The 5,587-nt window shown below is 49.8% G+C and overlaps 1 long non-coding RNA gene across 1 annotated transcript; it reads left to right on the top strand.

Annotated features, from left to right (window-relative positions):
• The first annotated feature begins 3,415 nt into the window (after positions 1–3,415).
• LOC135915902 (uncharacterized) lies at positions 3,416–4,063 on the top strand. The gene is made up of 2 exons (XR_010568782.2): positions 3,416–3,540; positions 3,645–4,063. It is a non-coding gene; the product is annotated as an uncharacterized lncRNA (long non-coding RNA).
• The last annotated feature ends 1,524 nt before the right edge of the window (positions 4,064–5,587 follow it).

Here is a 5,587-nt window from a genome sequence, read left to right as displayed (position 1 = left end):
CCTATATAGACTTGACGCTGGATTACAATTCCGGCTTCCACTTCGGTCGCGGAGAAACCAGGAAACAGTTATTCATCGATTACGGCTGGGTGTGGCATACACCCGCCGATACCTTCACAAGATTGGACAAGCGCGGGACCCTGAATGTAGCATCTGTCACACTCTCGAGACAATAGCTCACGTCTTTGCACGTGCCCTCAATATGCGGCCGAACGAAGAAAACTCAAATCTACTGTTGACAGCTTCGACTCCCGCCCCTTTTCAGAAGAAAAGCTTTTGGGCGCGTGGAGGGGTGTTGACTGTGCCCAACGTGCCATAAAAGCACTTTTGAACTTTTTAAGTGAGGCTGGTTTAGACGATCGCCTCTAGAAGCTGTGAGACGTAGTCAGTGCGAAATGTGTTTGCGCAATAACTTTTTGTGGCAAGATTACTTTTAGTATGGACAAGATTACGCTTACGTGTATTGCGTCTCCAGTGCGCATCCGCATATCGGACAACGTGCATATAGTACCTCATTGTACCATATCATAATCACCCGCCACCTACCTTTCCCTGTATTTCCCACTTCCCGATTCCCCAGTGAGGAGTCGCAGGCTAGAGACACGATCTCCAGGCCTACCTCTCCTCCTTTCTCTTCATTAAAATCTACTCCTCCTCCTCCTATGTTTTCGTCTAATTTGAGCAAGTGCACCGCCTTTTGTTCGCTTTCGCCAAGCGCGTGAAGGCAGCACCTGCCTCGTGCCGAGATATTTGCGTATGGTGATGATGATGATGATGATGATGTCCTGGATGAGTTTGGCGCTTACCCACTCGCGGGGATTGGCCAAGAGTCGGGCAGATTTTGTTTAGGTCAGAAGCCTAGTGGTCAGCAGAGTCACGTACTCGCTCCCGTACCACAACATGACCAAGCACGAAAAAGAACAGACGGAAACGCTACTAAGGAAAGCGTATAAGACGGCGCTACATCTGCCTAGAAACACGCCCAACGATAAACTGTTACAGATGGGCCTGAGCAACACCTTCGAAGAACTCGCGGAAGCGCAGCTCGTTGCACAGATAGCCAGGCTCCAGCAGACTGCCACCGGCCGCAAGCTCCTAAAAAGAATAGGGCATAACACAGACGGAATAGAGGATCGGGCTGCTAGCATCCCAGACAGCGTTCGCCAGACACTGGAGGTTAGCCCCCTACCGAGAAACATGGACCCGAATCTCCACGCCGCCAGAAGGCAGGCACGAGCAGATTTCGTGGAACGAAACCTAGCCGCACTAGAAAACACCGTATACACAGACGCGGCCGTATACCCATGGGACCGTAACACTAGAATGTTTAGAGTCGCGGCAGCAGTGGTAAACCACACGGGAGAACCAATTAGCTGCGCGACCCTGAGAAACTGCACTGTAACGGAGGGGGAGGAAGTCGCCGTAGCTCTAGCGGCGGCTGAAGGTTACCGCAGGAACAAATTCCTGATAATTCTAACGGACTCCAAAGCAACATGCAGGAACTACACACAAGGCAGAGTTAGTAAGGAAGCACTGAGAATTCTCCTCAAAACAGAGCCTCCTAACAAAAAGATAAAACATAGGATCTTCTGGATACCGGCACACACCGGTATAGAGGGCAACTCAAGGGTGGACCGCCTAGTTCGCGAACTCACGCACCGAGCAGGGCAGTCCGAAACCCTAGAGGCCCCCTTAACGGTGGAGCCGACGTATGCAGAAATACTTAACTACTACAGAGGAAGGAGACTTAAATACCCCCCACCCCACACATCGCTCACACAACATGAGGCAGTAAGCTGGCGAAGACTGCAAGCAGGTACGTTCTTCAACCTGCACACATTACACAAAATGTTCCCTACCCAGTACAGGGATACATGTCCGTGGTGCGGAACAACCCCCACGTTATATCACATCACGTGGGAATGCAAGCGTAATTTCGCATTCCATAAAGTAAGTAACCCAAGTGCGGAACAATGGGAGGGTCTGCTCACCAGCAGCGAGCTCGCAGCCCAACGGGCAATTGTGCAGCACGCCTGCGAGGCAGCAAGACTCAGCGGTGCCGTGGAATAGGGGCGCCGACCTCGTGAAGCGGCCAGGACTCAAAACATGTAGACACCGGCCCACCGCCAATCTCTCTGAGATATAGAGAATTAAAGTTTTTCCATTCCATTCCATTGCTTATGTGTTCAGAAAAGGAGGTAAAAATCTAAAATTTTGTTACATGAATTTAGGCGAGGGAAAATCGAAACGGTTCAGTAGATTGACATGCTACGTAGAGGAGAAAAAAAAAATTATTTTTTATATATCAATGAGGCAATAGAGGAGGAATGAATAGAATAATATGGTCATCAATGAAATCGGTTTGATTCAATAAGAAATTTTTCTAAGGTGAAGCACACATTCCTGTGTGAGTGCCCAAGCACAGACGCTCCGAAGGACAGCAGTACCGGAGTGTTCAATGGCAGACCAAGCTGTCGCACTGTAATTTCTAATGTCATTTTCCTCATGGAGGAGAAACGCCGGCATTCCAGTAGGTAGTGCTCAATCGTCTCTAACGCATTGCAAAAATGGCACAATGGGGATATTGCCAGACCAGATCGGTGCATGTAAAAATTTAGAGATGGGACTCGACAACGTAGTCTCGTTAATGTAACCTCCGTTTGTCTTGTTTTGCAAAACTTCCTGCTCCAAGGGAATTGTAAGTGGCGTAGTTCCAATGATGATTTGAGGTTCGATTGAGATGTTAAAAGGATGTATCTTCTGAACCTGGCGGACGTGATAAAGCCCGTTGTTGGAAGAAGGGGAAGTACTGGGCCGCTGATAGAAGCCTTGGCCAAGCTGTCTGCCACCTCATTCATAAATATGCCTTTGTGGCCAGGTACCCGTATTAATCGTAAACTTCTCAAATGACTTGGAGCCAGTGAGTTCAAACTTTTCAATATGTGTGTCTCGCCGGGAGCAGTAAGTGAGGTGCACAGCGACAAAGAATCTGTGATTGTGCATTGATTCTCTCAAGTTTCTTTTTCGTCGTCCTTGCCGAGGGCAGTTAATTTGATGCGCAATGTAACTTTAGGCAAAGGCAGGGTTGGTTATTCAAGAATTATCTCGTAAATTATACGCAGTAATAAGAACCTTCGGCCTTCAGCAGTAAATCACTACTTCTGTTGCATTCTGAAAGCAAGCTGGCAAGCTCAGTGCCGAAAATCTACGTAGATATATTTCTTTTAGACACAACATACGAACAGAATAACGTTCACCATCAGCTTCAGAAACTTCAACAGCGAAAATGACCACCAAAAGCCCATAGAATTCGACAAACCTATAGGCGTTAATTTCGTAATACTTGCAGGAGAAATTAGGGCAGTTATAGAAGCACGTGGTGTTCGCAAGTATGGGAAAGAAGAAGAAGAGGGCTTCGACGTGAATAACACTTGGTCATGGCTGACATTCGGATCAGTTTCACAGCCGGTTTCACGGGGCCAAGCTGCGGGCGCGGAGCCAACGTTGGAATGGAAGCAGCAACCGCCCGGCGGCCTTTTGGTAAGTAGTTAGGCAACAGATGAGCCTCCATTACCATCACAATTTCTCGTGTCTCTTGCTGGGCTGCTGTGCGGATAGTTGCTCTGACAATGGTGACTATAAAGGCGCAGGTTGGGGCGCCGTGGGATTTGCCTGGTGCAAGGAGCTTCCCAGCGGAGGCGCCTTGGAGGCTGGAGCGGTCTGCTCGGGTGAGGCAACCCCACAGAAGGGGGAGCTCCCTACCATCTACGGGGACGTCGGCTATAGGGAGCGGGGCAGATCAGCGAGGAGCACCACCGGCCGAACATACGAGTGCAACCAAGAAGGCCACATGAGCCGGGACTGTCCTACTGCTCACTGTGGGGGACGACGAGGTTGCATCAGGTGTGGCGAGGAAGGCCACATGAGTAGGGATTGAATGCAGACACGTAGGCGCGCCACGCCCAGGTGTGGGCCGCTACACTTCATGTGTGGCGAAATTAGAAGTTTTGTGTGTATTTTGTGACTTTTGTATCGTTTCATATAAAAAAAATTTTAGAATTTCTACTGTTTTGGTGATTAAGATAATAAATATATTCTTCCACCTTCTACTAACTTGTATTCCTTTTGCCCATAAACCTTCGTAGTTTTATTATTCTCGTGTGTAGATGTGCGGTGCATGTAATACTTCGCATTGTTCCATGCGACATCAAATGGGTATTTTACATTGTACGACACGCAATCAGAACAAATTAAAGTACTTGGGATTCAAGAAGAAATATTATGCTTGTCAAGCGTCAGAGTCCACAAATGCCGAGTTACAAGGAAGGGTGTGTGTTGTTCGCTGAATTATTGCGCGTTAACAATGGGGCATTGGACGTCAAGAGCAACGCAAAAAAGTAGAAAAATGTAACTTCACTTTTTCTTGTCAACGGCGCGATATAGGTCTGCGATTAACGCAGTATAATTAATATGTGCTGGAAATCGACGCGATTTGGCTTTCCACTAGGCAGTGCACGGTAAATGCATACTTATTCTGATTAACGGTTGAGTGGAGATTATCTGTTCAACAGGAAAATCGATGCATCCAAACACCGACCCTACAGGTGTCGCATCCTATCGCGACCTTCTACAAAGCACCGCTTCTTTGCATATGGACGAAATCATTCGGTGTTTGGGTTTGACCGATGTCTTCGGCCTTGCGCAGTATGCGCGTAGCCTACCCTACCCTTGGCGTAGTTTTTCACTGCCATTCTAGAGTCGCACAACACTGTAGTGCATCCGGGGTCGGAGACGGCCAAGGCGATGGCCACGTCCTCTGCCCGGTGCGCCTCTCGAGTCCGGACGCTCGGCGCAGTTTTCGTTGCACCCATCGATGCCCCGACGGCCACCACCGCGTATGCGTCGCTGTTCCCTCGATACTCCACCGCGTCCACGTAGACGGCGCTTCTCTGGCGTGGAGGTCCACGAGAACCCTGGCCCTCGCCAACCTCCGCTCCTTGTTGTGCTCGGGGTTCACGTTCCTCGGAATCGGGCAGTCCTTGAGCTTTCTGTTGATGCTATCCGGTATAGGTACATCGGACGCAAAACCACTGTGGTGATCAAGTCGTTTCCGGCCCACATGGGCAGTGACGTGTCGGAACGCGTGAACGTGAACCACAACGAGACGGCCAACTCGGCTGCGTGAGGACTAACCGACCGCACAGCTGCAAGCACGGCCGACTCGGAGTGTTGTTCGCGGTGCAGTGCCAAGGACAAGATGACCACTTTCAACGAAATAGTGAAGTGGTACAGACCTAACAGAGACTATGCCGCCACCTCACCCGGGGCTTACCCGGAAGGAGGCAGTGTTATACAGGCAATTACAGACCGGGTCCCTGCTCACCACGGTGCTAGCTAAGCACGTGTGTCCGAGCGTGTACGCGAGTGATGTGTGTAGACTGTGCGCTAAGGAGAGAGCCACCGCGGATCACATCCTTTGGGACTGTAGTATAAATCCAGGAGAAGCCAGCGAGGAGACGACGATCCCGCCGTAGCTAGAGGCTGCAATGAGGAGCTATGACCAAGGTACACAACTCAAGGCCGTCCA

The sequence above is a fragment of the Dermacentor albipictus genome, unplaced genomic scaffold (assembly GCF_038994185.2).
Source record: "Dermacentor albipictus isolate Rhodes 1998 colony unplaced genomic scaffold, USDA_Dalb.pri_finalv2 scaffold_13, whole genome shotgun sequence".
In the NCBI taxonomy this organism is placed as follows: domain Eukaryota; kingdom Metazoa; phylum Arthropoda; class Arachnida; order Ixodida; family Ixodidae; genus Dermacentor; species Dermacentor albipictus.
The sequence above is the reverse complement of the archived record's forward strand: the minus strand, read 5'-3'. Positions and strand labels throughout refer to the sequence as shown.